Here is a 12280-nt window from a genome sequence, read left to right as displayed (position 1 = left end):
GATTTTATTTATTTATTTGAGAAAGAGAGCGTGTGAGCACAAGCAAAGGGGAGGGGCAGAGGGAGAGGGAGAAGCAGACTCACTGCTGAGTAATGAGCCAAATGCGGGACTCGATCCCAGGACCCTGGAATCATGCCCTGAGCCTAAGCCTGATGCCCAACTGACGGAGCCATCCAGGTGCCCTATTTGAATCAGTCTTAAAGCAAACACATTTGAGTCCTAAATTCTTTAAAAAAAAAAATTTTTTTTTTAAGATTTTATTTATTTGCGAGAGAGAGAATGAGAGACAGAGAGCATGAGAGGGAGGAGGGTCAGAGGGAGAAGCAGACTCCCTGCCGAGCAGGGAGCCCGATGCAGGACTCCATCCCAGGACTCCGGGATCATGACCTGAGCCGAAGGCAGTTGCTTAACCAACTGAGCCACACAGGCGCCCCTGAGTCCTAAATTCTTAACAAAACCTTCTAGACCTTTCACCTTGAAAGAGTAAGTGGCTTTGGCTGGCTATGTTACATAAACTAGTGTTTGCTAACTTTCATTTTTGTAATTGTTCCACTCTCAGAACCATACCAAGCATTGCACAGAAAACACACAAAATAACAGGGCACTCAACTTCTAGATACCAGTAAAATTTCTCCATTAATAAAATATAACTTTATTATGGCAAAAAACAATCATGCAGGCTAATTGCGAACAGCTTGAATTCCATAAATGTTTCCCAGCTCTGACGACTTTTATAACACACAAATATAAGCAAATTGGCTGACAAACCTAAGCTTCACAGTGTACCTCAAATGATACAGTGTGGGTTTGTTAATTTATTTACCATCACTGTGGAGCTGCTTACAAGTACTTACATGTCAATATTCCTGAGAATATATATTAGTGTTGCTCCATAATTCATCAGTATCCCTAGAAAAGATGGGTTCGGTACAGTAACTTAAAATTGTCAAGAAAGCCTTCATGGGTATTTGCCCAAAGAAAATGAAAACACTAATTTGAAAACATATATTCACCCATATGTACTGCAGCATTATTTACAATAGACAAGATATGGAAGCAGCCTAAGTGTCCATAAATAGATGAATGGATAAAGATGTGGTGTATACATATAACGGAATATTACCCAGCCATAAAAAAGAATGAGATCTTGCCATTTGCAACAACGTGGATGGACCCAGGGTATTAAGCTAAGTAAAATAAGTCAGACAGAGAAAGACAAACACCATGTGATTTCACTTACATGTGGACTCTAAAAAAACAAATGAACAAACAAACTAAAACAAAAATAGACCCATAGATAGAACAAACTGGTGGTTTGCCAGAGGGGAAGAGGTGAGGAATTGGAAAAATGGGTGAAAGGGAGTGGGAGGTACCGGCTTCCAGTTTTGGAATGAGTAAGTCGAAAGGATGGGTAGTACAGCATAAGGAGTATAGTCAATGGTTTTGTAACACATTGTAATTGCACAGTGATAGATGGGAGCTACACTTGCGGTGAGCACAGCCTAACAGAGAGAAGTTGAATCACTGTGTTGTACACCTGAAACTAACATAACATTGTGTGTCAACTATGCTGCAATAAAAAATTAATTAATTTTAAAAAAGGAAAGCTTTCAAAGATCCTTTGTTTCCTTGATTTTTTTAAAGATTTTATTTTTTAATGTAATCTCTACCTCCAGTGTGGGGCTCAAACCCATGACTTTGAGATCAAGAGTCACGTGTTCTACCGACTGAGCCAGCCAGTCACGCCTCCTCTAATTTGAAGATACGTTATTACCAAAGGCCTAAGAGCTAACTCCTTCTTAAGGCCTCCAAATATACCTCTGTTCCTCAGTCATTCTAGCAAGCAATTTAAGTGCTTAATAAGACAAAATCCAATAACACTGAACCACAATGACCTCTGTTAAAAACGTTACCAGCAGCTGATAATTTTAAATTAAATAAAATAGAGACTGATGGTATTGGCCCTGTGCCTTCAGGATGTGGGTCTGTACGTGCCATACTCATGGTCCGTTCAGCCCCCAACTCTGCAATCGTGGGCACTTATTCCTAACGCATGCTAACGGCTGTTGCTGGCTCCAGCAAAACCATGTTTTGTACAGGTTTAATCCATTTTAGGCAAAGCCAAGAGTGGTCATTTGTATTTTAAGATTTAAATAAAAATTGTGGTTGCCTATTTTCTTCATGAATTTTATACTTTACAAATGTAATGCATGACACTCATTAATTCAATATATGAATTATATATGTGTGTTGTATGTTCATATATGACTCAATCTATAAAAGGTCATTTATATCCAGTTTATCAGAAGTTCCTTTATTTCATAAACCCTTCTACCTTTTTAAAACTACCCAAAAGGAACATATGTAACAAATTCTGATGTGATGGACACAGAATGGGCTTTGAACTAAGCATACTCCTATTCAAATCACCACCTCTGCCACTTAGTAACCCGGGGACTTTCGGCAAGTTAATTAACACCTCTGAGCCTTACTTTCTTTATATGCTAAGCATCAATGACAATACATAACTATTGGATTGTTGTGAGAAATAAGGTAAACATATAAGTATCTGTTTACAGATACTTTATATAAGTAAAATAAGTAAAACATATAAGTATCTATTTACAGATACTTTATATAAGTATCTGTAAAGTGTAAAGAGGAAGGACTCAATAATTATTTTAATTTCACTATGCCCCTTTGTTTGCTCTAAATAATGGACTAGGTATCTGTGAAATAGACATGAAACCAGCAAAACTTTATAGTGTTAGCCTTCCTGTCCCAGAAGACTTTTGTTGAAAAGGGGCATAAGAGATTTATTTGAATGTTCTTCCTTCTCTTGCACACTTTCTTGTCTGATGGCCACAGATAATCAGTAACCAAGCTCCTCAATAACAAGTCAAATTGATTTCCGATTAGGAAATTGCTTCTCTCTGATTATATAAATAATGGTACCATCCCAGTAGATTGAACTGAATCTTAGATTTTATTTTCACTTTTTTTTTTTCCCATTTTAGGGTCTTTCTAAAGTTGCATCAACAGATTTCTGGCAAATATTATTTTACAGGAATTTCTAAAAAGAAACCTAAGGGTTTTAAATGAATACCCTTTGAGTTAAAAGGAGCAATTTAGTTACTAACAAAATGATATTTTGGCATAAAATTAATATTTCTATTTCTATTCTGTCAAAATAGTTTGCTTCTTTTTGATTGTTAACCAGATTTCTGAACATTTCCAGATTTTTAAGTTTTTCCTTTACCTTTTTTTATAGAATTGCCTGAGTTTATTTCTTGAAGTTTCCATATGATGTTTTCATAAAACAGTTCATTCCTTTGACTGAGCTTTTTGAAAAAGGGTAATGATAATGCCTACCCTTCATTATCTCAGACTTTGTAGAATATCGTATTTCTGGAGACACAACAGGTGAACAGAACCTCTGATCGCTGAGCTGTTTTATTATTTGAACGAGATATTCTCCTGGGACCTATAAAAAGATTCTGATACCTAAAACCTGAATTTATCTTTGAATTTGGCAGCAGAGTTCTTTGTAAAATAGCAGTGTTCTGGAGGAACTAAGCTTTCTTTATGTATGATTCATCTGGCCATATTCATGCAAAATAAAAGAAATGTACAGAAGCAGCAATGAAATGGATTATATTCATCCCAACATAGGCCAGTTTTACTTGATGAAAACAGAACTATTCAACAGTCAAGTAACTGTCCATAAAAAGAAAGATTTCTAGATTCGTGGCTGATATAAAGAGCTCCCTTTTAGAACTCTTTTGTGGTTGACTTTCTAACCTTCAAGGTTTATACAACATTCATTGAGAAAAATAAAAGTGGTTTGACTTTAATTGGTTATGTAAATTGGGTTATTTTACATAATTAAAACATACTGAGCTCACACAACTTCATGCCTGAAAAAACAAAACACCATAATATTTTAGAAATTGTACTTGCTAATTTCAAATTCCAAGCCCCAGTACGTTTGTCATATTTTGGCCTGTGGACAAAGAAAAGTGGGAAACTGGCTGTGCTTCTGGTCTCTGCTCTGGCTCTAATTTGCTTCAAATGTCCCAATGACTTTGCTATGTTTCCTGGGCAGAATAAAGTTATAGGAGGGCAGCCTTTCCGTGACTTCTGATCATTCATGTCATAAACACAGTATTTGCAAGAAAAAAAAAAGGAATCCAGAGCTTCTTCACTGAAGAGTCAACTTACGTTATTACCTAATTCATTATGACTGATTGACTTGAACTCTTGGCTTATTTTGTGAACAGAAAGGACTGCCTTCGCTCAGGCAGATTTTGAGAATTAACAGGGCCATGGTGTTTGGAGGACGTGTGATTTGTCCCTAAGTGGGGTTCCTGAATCTTAAAATGCCTTCACCTTCCTGTGATATCTAGAACCCTGAAGTAAGCTCAAGAGTTATTATACCACTTAGGGCGCCTGGGTGGCTCAGTTGGTTAAGCGACTGCCTTCGGCTCAGGTCATGATCCTGGAGTCCCGGAATCGAGTCCCACATCGGGCTCCCTGCTTGGCAGGGAGTCTGCTTCTCCCTCTGATCCTCCTCCCTCTCATGCTCTCTGTCTCTCATTCTCTCGGTCTCAAATAAATTAAAAAAAAAAAAAATCTTAAAAAAAAAAGAGTTATTATACCACTTGAAAGATGAAAATGAAACAAACAAACAAAACCAAGAGTCAAAGAGGTGAAGTGCCTTCCATAGGGCTCACATAACACTTAGCCAATAAAAAGTTGCAATAGGGCTCAAAAATAAGACCGATATCTCCAGGGACAAAAAAGGAATAGAAATACACAGATGTTCGTCAGGACTGGGGCCTCTGGAGAATGATTTGATTTGTATTTTATTTTAAAAGGTCACTCACTTTCATGTGGGCGCCAGATGGTGAAGGGCAAGAGAGAAAGCAGAGACCCCACTTTGGAGCCTTCTTGGGGAGCAGGAGAGAAGATGGGGACTTCTGCTCAGGTAATGGCCTGGGAAGAAAGAGAGGTCAGATTCAGAACGTTTTGGAGGAAGAAACAATAGTAATGGTTGATAGATTAGATGCATGAAGTTAGGGAAAGAAAATTTCTAGACTAGACGTGTTCTAGACTTCTACAATGAAAGTGAATATACCTCAATCTGAAATAACCGTGGAAGGACAACAGTGAAGTGAATCTTGCCCATTCTGCTACTACTCAGCCTTTCTCTCTGAACCATGGAATTGTTTTGGAAGCAGGTTGTGATCCTTCTATAGGCTACAATAAAGAAGAAAGGTGTATAAATAAATGAACAAATAAAAGAGAGACAAGAGTAGCTATATTCTGTTACAAATCCAAGCATATCTCTTTTCAGTAGCTTCTGGTACTCTCAGTCTGGCCTCATCTTATCCACCAGAGTTTGATTTCTAAAATAATTTGATTATGTCTCTCCTCTATCTGACACCTTCAGTACTTCATCACCTGACATACACAAGTCCAGATGCTTAGGATGGTCCCGAGGCTCTTTGTAGTCTGGCCTCACCTTACCAGACTTCCTCTCGGCCAAATCCCCCACGCCTTCCTCCCAAGCCTGTATTCTCACAAAACTGAACGTTTTCGCTTTAATACTTATTGTTCTTTGTGCCCAGAACACTCTTGGTTTCTTCCTGGGCCTGGAAAAACTTGTTCATCTTTCCAGTACCAATAACCAATTCCTTCCCCGGGAATTCAGTTATCCCAGGGATAAAACTGCCCTTGAATTCATTTCCCTGATCATATTTTTTCACAATTTATGACCAATCGCTGTGTCTCCATCTCTCCTGATATACTGTGAGATTTTCAAGGGCAAGAACCTGGTCTTTTTATCTTTTTTCATTATTGTATCCCCCAGTGTATGGTAGGTGCTTATCAGTGTTGATTGAAATAAATTAAGGTCTGCCTCATTATAAAAATTTATAGCAGGTAAAATAAAACATTTTCTCTAAAAAATCAAGATGTGAAAGCAAAAGGTCCACTTTGGTCAAAACAAAACTAAATTTTGTGAGCAATCAAACTGTTCATAAATTGGGAGAGTACTCTTCTGATATATAAATAACCCTTAAAAAATACCATCTGTGCTTTTTTCTAAGTGTTTTTTTAAGTTCTTTGTTTTTCCCCAAAGAGGGGGCTGTCACAGGTGCCTTTAAAATTGTCATTAAAACTGTTGGATAATTTAACAGATTCCTATGAATACACAGCTTTGCAAATAATTTTGGAGGCTTTCAAGTCCACTAAAATTCCTTCATGGAATAGATCAAGACTAGGTTAAAGTATCTTCTGTAAACTTTTAAAAATAATATATGGTAAATCTTCTCTATAGTTGGAGTATTGTCCACATTGCCAATTGTTACTATTCTCATAGTGTGAGTGTCTAACACTGTGGTTGATTTAAATGTGCTAATACATAAAGGTAAATATTTGTTGTAGACAGCATACAGTTTTGACAAAATACCACATCGAACAATACAACATCGATGTAAAACTATGCGAATTTTCATTCCAGATAGAATTCGTTTGCAAATGATGACAGTGTAACCTTTTCAATCCATACCACTCCATATCCTTTCCTGAAGGACAAAACAGCTAACAAGGAGCTCCAACAAAAAAAAAGAGAGAGAGAGAGAGAGAGAGAGAGAGAGAAACATTATAAATCCTACCTTAATCTTCTAAAGAAGTGAATTGAATTTCTTTCCAAACATGAAAAAATATTTTATTCTATCTCTTCCTGTTTTCTTCTTTGCCTTTAATTCAGAAGCTATGTCACAGATGAGCTATGAGTCGGTTTATCAGGATGTACAGCATGTATCCAAGACCCAATCAAACAATCAAATTTTGTTGATCATTCTCTTTGGAATGAAATATACTCAAGAGTTCAATAGAGATAGCAGTCCATCAGGGATTCTTTTAAAAAAAATTTATGCTCCTGCGCTGGCTGTACCACCTGCCTGAAATGTCCTTTTCCAGGTGTCTGCTTCGCCAACTCTTTCACCACCTTCAAGTCTTTGTATGTCAACTCACTTGCATCCCTTCCTTTGATCCTCCTTATACTGCTGACTTATTCTTTTATTCCTTGTAGGATTTAATCTCTTCTGACAATATTTATACTTTATTATGTTTGTTGCTTGTTCCCCTACTGCTTCCAAAATGTAATCTCTTCAAGGACAAGAATCATACTAATGTATTCCAAACATCCGAAATAGTACTTGGCACATGGTAGGCTCTCAATAAATATTTGTTGAATCAAATGAGTGAATGGATTGACTATACAGCCTAAGATATACATATTAATTCATTCTGAGGATACAACAGTGAATAAGAAGACATGATCCTGTACAAAAACTAACTGATGGTGCCTCTGATGTTAGGATCTAGCCCTGAGTAAAGGAACAGGGATGGTTCTACTGAATCTATTCAGTTTGGGGGAAAAAAAAGACATCTGTTGCAAGGATTTCAATGATACTTCAAGAATGTAAATTACTGCTTAATTTTTGAATTCAGGGTGACACCTGATCCTGAGCCCTTTCCCTTTCTTTGAGTAATCATTTGGTGAGGAACTAAATTGAACCATTCGTTGCTGTGTCAGAAAGCTGAATGTTAGGAGGATAATAGTCTGAGCATCATAAAGTATGGAGCTACAAAGAAGAAAATAGTATAATTTCTTCTTTTCACAAATGAGACTAAAACTAAATAGCTTCAAGAAGTCAGTGTCCTGGACAACCATGCCAGGTGTCTAAGTATGGATCTCAGAGGGTTGCAGATACTTAGGAGCTAATTTCGTAGGACCAGACACTGTCTCAGCATTGCCCTCACAAATGCACAGAGAGTGGCCCCAGCCACAGAGTTAAAGATCCAGTGTCTTCAGCAAGCTGTGTGTAGTCAGCATCAGTGCTGTGACACAAAGGTTCATTGATTTTGTCGGCCAAGAACTCAAGGCCACATGAGAGGAACACTGACGTTCCTCCAGGTTATGGTCTGTACAGTCTGCTGTAACAGAATACCATCCTGGGTAGCCTAAACAACCAACATTTATTTCTCACACAGTTCTAAGAACTGGGAAGTCTCAGATCAGTCAGCATGGTTGGGTGCTTGGTCTGGCCCCTCTTCCTGTTTTACAGACAGCTGCCTTCTTGCTAGCAAGATGGGAGTCGGGATGGAGAGAGACCAAGCTCTCTGGTCTCTTTTTGTAAGGGAACTAATCCCATCATGGAGACTCTACCTTCATGACCCCATCTAAATCTAATTGCTTTTCAAAGGCTCCACCTTCAAATATATTGCATTGGGATTAGACCTTCAACATATGAATCTTGACACCAATACTCAGTCCATAGCAGTCTCCAAGAAATATCTGTATGTGCCTGTGTGGAAATTTTCTGGGGTCTCTTAGAGATTTAATGAAGAATGGTCTAGGCTCTCTCAAATTTGGGGATTCCTTCCCCCTCCTCTACCCACCCTTACTTACTCTTACCTCTGCCAATATGTCTGATTCCTCACCCACCTGAATCCTCCTATTTTAGAAAAAGAATAAAGAAGAAAATATTTTAATGTAAAGTAAATATATTTAAATGGGTGAATAAGTTTTCTGCTGCATTTTTCTTTCAGGAACAAGCCACTTCTAGGAAATAATTAGGTTTATCTGACAGCAGTACTTGAAAGATTAGAAGTAATACCATATTAAAACTGCATATAATAACATGAAAAGTAAAAAATGGATTCTAGAAAGCATTGGCTCAGATAATCCCATACAGGATGTTCTCTTTTTTTCTTGTAATTCACTTTATTGATAGGTACATTATTTTTAGCCTCAATCGTAGTCAAATTTATAATTGGATAGATTATCCTAGTGAATTCTTAAATCCTGGCTAAACATTTCTTTTATTATTCCCTAGAATCCCTTTATTACTTGCTAGCTTATAGAATAATCTTAATATTAAGTTAAGCAAAGAATTTTAAAGCAATATCCCTTAAAATATTTAATACATTCTAGAGGCCAATATAAGTGGCTTTAAGTTTGACCATTATCATACATGATATACACAGCTACTATTGTCTATTTACACAGATAATTAAAAATTGATTACATTTTGGGAAGCCTCTGTAAATATATCAAAACTAGGGAACTTATCATCCAGCAGAAGCCATCCATTAGATATTCTGTCATTAATATTTTTAAGGTGCAATTTCCAGAAGACTATATTTCATATTTTAGCTTTAGTAGTAGTTAATTTTCTTGTAATCACTGCAAACTCAAAATTATTTTTTCATAATTTAGGACCTTTAGATTGTCCATTAATAAATGCATTAATATTTATCAAATGAGAAAAAATCCTTTTTAATATGCTTTTAAAATGTCTTAAATATAAGTCTTGCCCTGTAATCCAAAGTGGCTTTCAAGGGGCCCCTACGAACTATCAGACTGTCACAATGATATAAATTATATAAGAAAAGAAATTATATAGTAATTTAAATAGTACTTCTAGAGAGGACGTGATCATAGGATCAAATCAGTATTTTTGTTAAAGACTTTGAAAAGCAGATTGTATGGCAATAAGCCCATACATCCGACTGGTAGTGAAAAGAACTTTTAGACTCAGGTCGTCACATTGGCTTTGCAGGTAGTATAAAACAAAGAGCCGTAGTCTACCTTCAATATGCCATCTTTTTCCGTTTCATACAACTGCTTCATTCTAAAGAATTTCAGTGACCAGAAAGAACCAAGTCAAAATAAGGTGAGTGTGAGAACAAAACCTCGAGGGAAAAAAATGCCCAGGTAGAGGAGTCTAAGAAAGTGAAATTTCATGTATACATTGTTCTTTAGTACTTCTATTTTTAAACACCTTTTGTATGAATGCTATTCTAAGGCTCTGTAGGGGGTGGGTAAAAAGATGTACACAAACGCTAAAGTTCTTGGAGTTTATAGTATGTATGCAAGTATTATTTCAGATCAAGTAGAGAGCCATGTGAAAGGCATAGAAAGAAATGCTGTCAGAGTGGGAGAAAGAAAGAGATAGCTTTCTGAATAAAGCAATCAAGGAGGGTTTTATTGAGGAGGTAACATTTAACAGGCAGGGAACGAGGTGTACAAGGGTTCATTGGAAGACAGTTAGTAGCCCAGGAGGACTGTGCAAACTAACATAAGTCTGGAAATGAAGTTTGGACAAGTCTGTGAAAGGCTTGGAAGGCCAGAAATCCAAAGCAACTGACTAGAGCAACCAGTATGTTTTTAGATTCTTTCATGTGCATATTGGCCTGTGGGACACAGAGTATCCATGAGTGAGTTGTGAGTTCAATGGGCCCATGATAAGAGAAAAAACAGCCACCAACATGCTATCCGGTTCACCGTGTTAAATGGTAAAAAGAGAGTCCATTTATAATTTCTCTATCTTCATTACTCACTTAATAGATATTTCTTGAAGAATTATGACGTGTAGTGGTAGGGAGCAAGGGGAATTGGTTTGGGTTCATTCATGTCTGCCTTCAGTCCTCAGCTCCACTAATTATTTATAATCTCTCTAAGCCACAATTTCCTCTTCTGTAAAATGGAGATATGCTGCTTCCTTGCAGAGCTCCTGTGCATGCCAAATGAGATATTTTAAGTAAAAGCCTTATCACAGGCCTGGTAGGTGGTTAGTGCTCGTTTAGCTCCCTCTCACCCTGGCCTTTCCCAGGCTCTGTTCTGTCCCTCCCTCCGGGTCTCTTGTCTTCCCCCACTGCTAGGGCCACGGAAGCCTTCTTCATAACTTTCTCTGCTCTCTAGATCCTAGAATGACATCTAAGCCTCAGCAAGAATAATTTAAAGAATCCTTACCCAGTATTCGGGACACAGCTCCAGTCACAGTCTTGGTAGCAGCTTAGCTCTGACTTTGAGTGTGATTTCTGTCTTTGGACTTTTGCCCAGTCAGCTCTTTAGAACCCCAGTCTTTCTCAGACCTGGCTTCTCTTTTCTCCTGGCCAAACTCCACTGCCTCACGCTATCCCCTTCTCTATTGGTTCTGTTGTCCTGGACGCTGGTCTGGTGCCTGGAATCCTGCTACATGGATTGAACGTCGCCCATGTGTAGGGCCTGTCTGTTATTCAGCATATTTCCTGATCCTGGATTGGGTCCTGGGCTTGTGTCCTTCCAAGATTTTGTTTATTTTTATGGAACTGAGCCACCCCTCCCCACAGCCGCCTTATTAGAGCACTAACTTGGGTCTTTTGCCATGCCACTGGAATTTCCTTGGACCCTGCAACTAAGGAAGTATGTGATTATGTGTGTGTGTGCAGAGGCTTGGCATGGTTCCTAGCACTAGTCTCTCAGTCTACTGGGATCAGTACCAGGCATTCTTAAAAGGTACCATTCTTAAAAGGTACAAACATAACTAAGGCAAGTCCTTACACTTAAGGATTGTATGACAAAACAGGGGAAATGACACAAGTGCATAATGAAGTATAGTGCAAGACAGGATATGGGAAGTGTGTCGGAGAACATCAAAACCCTGTGCAAATTCATAGAAACAAGAAATCAGATTAGGTAGGCACATTTCTGAGCTGCCATGTTCAAAGTGACACCTGAGCTGTGCTTCCAATGTTGGATATCGACCAACAGATAAAGGAGAGCACACAGCTAGAACACAGAAGCAACATAAACAGACACAGGGCACCAGGAAAAGAGTAAGTAGAGGATGGGAAGGCTGGAGAGAATCTGATCTGGGCCTAGCTTATGGAAAATCTTAATTGCCTGCCTAGGGAAGAAGCCTTTCGTATGATGAGTATTAGAGATCAGGGCTTAGTATAGAACACAGGCTAGGCGCTACCCAACCCCAGGAGGTCCATTCTCACATGCTGGGAGTTGGCAAACTTCTGTTTTATTTGGCCAGATAGTCAATATTTTAGGCTTTGCAGGCCATGTGGTCTGTGTTGCAAGTACTCAGCTCTGCCTTTGTAGCTCAAAAGGCACAGACAGTATGTAAAGAAATGAGTATGGATGTGTTCCAATAAAACCTTATTTATGGACCCTGAAATTTGAATTTTACAACATATTATTCTTCTGATTTTTTTCCAACTCTTAAAAATGTAAAAATAAAAAAAATGATAAGCATACAAAATAGGCAGCAGACCAGATTTGGCCCTCAGGTTATTGTTTGCCGGCCCCAATCGAGACTCAATGTGAATGATACACAGGCCATGGCAGAAAACCATTGATGGTGTTTATTAAAGACAAGCATGATACTGTCAAACCTGAACAAGAAATAGATTCGTAGGGAGACAGATGTGAGATAAG

General features: G+C 38.0%; 1 protein-coding gene and 1 long non-coding RNA gene across 2 annotated transcripts in view; both read left to right on the top strand.

The window, feature by feature from the left end:
- The window catches only part of LOC118018794, a 31936-nt gene extending 23412 nt beyond the window's left edge, over positions 1-8524 (top strand). Inside the window, exon 2 of the long non-coding RNA XR_004681483.1 lies at positions 4878-8524. This is a non-coding gene — a long non-coding RNA (uncharacterized LOC118018794). The remainder of the gene's footprint in view (positions 1-4877) is intronic.
- Positions 1-12280, top strand: part of CYYR1 (cysteine and tyrosine rich 1) — a 100918-nt gene that overhangs the window by 38078 nt on the left and 50560 nt on the right. The gene's annotated exons all lie outside the window — the stretch shown is intronic.

This window comes from Mirounga leonina, unplaced genomic scaffold, assembly GCF_011800145.1.
Source record: "Mirounga leonina isolate KUSES-001 unplaced genomic scaffold, KU_Mleo_1.0 Mir_172, whole genome shotgun sequence".
NCBI lineage: Eukaryota > Metazoa > Chordata > Mammalia > Carnivora > Phocidae > Mirounga > Mirounga leonina.
The sequence above is the reverse complement of the archived record's forward strand: the minus strand, read 5'-3'. Positions and strand labels throughout refer to the sequence as shown.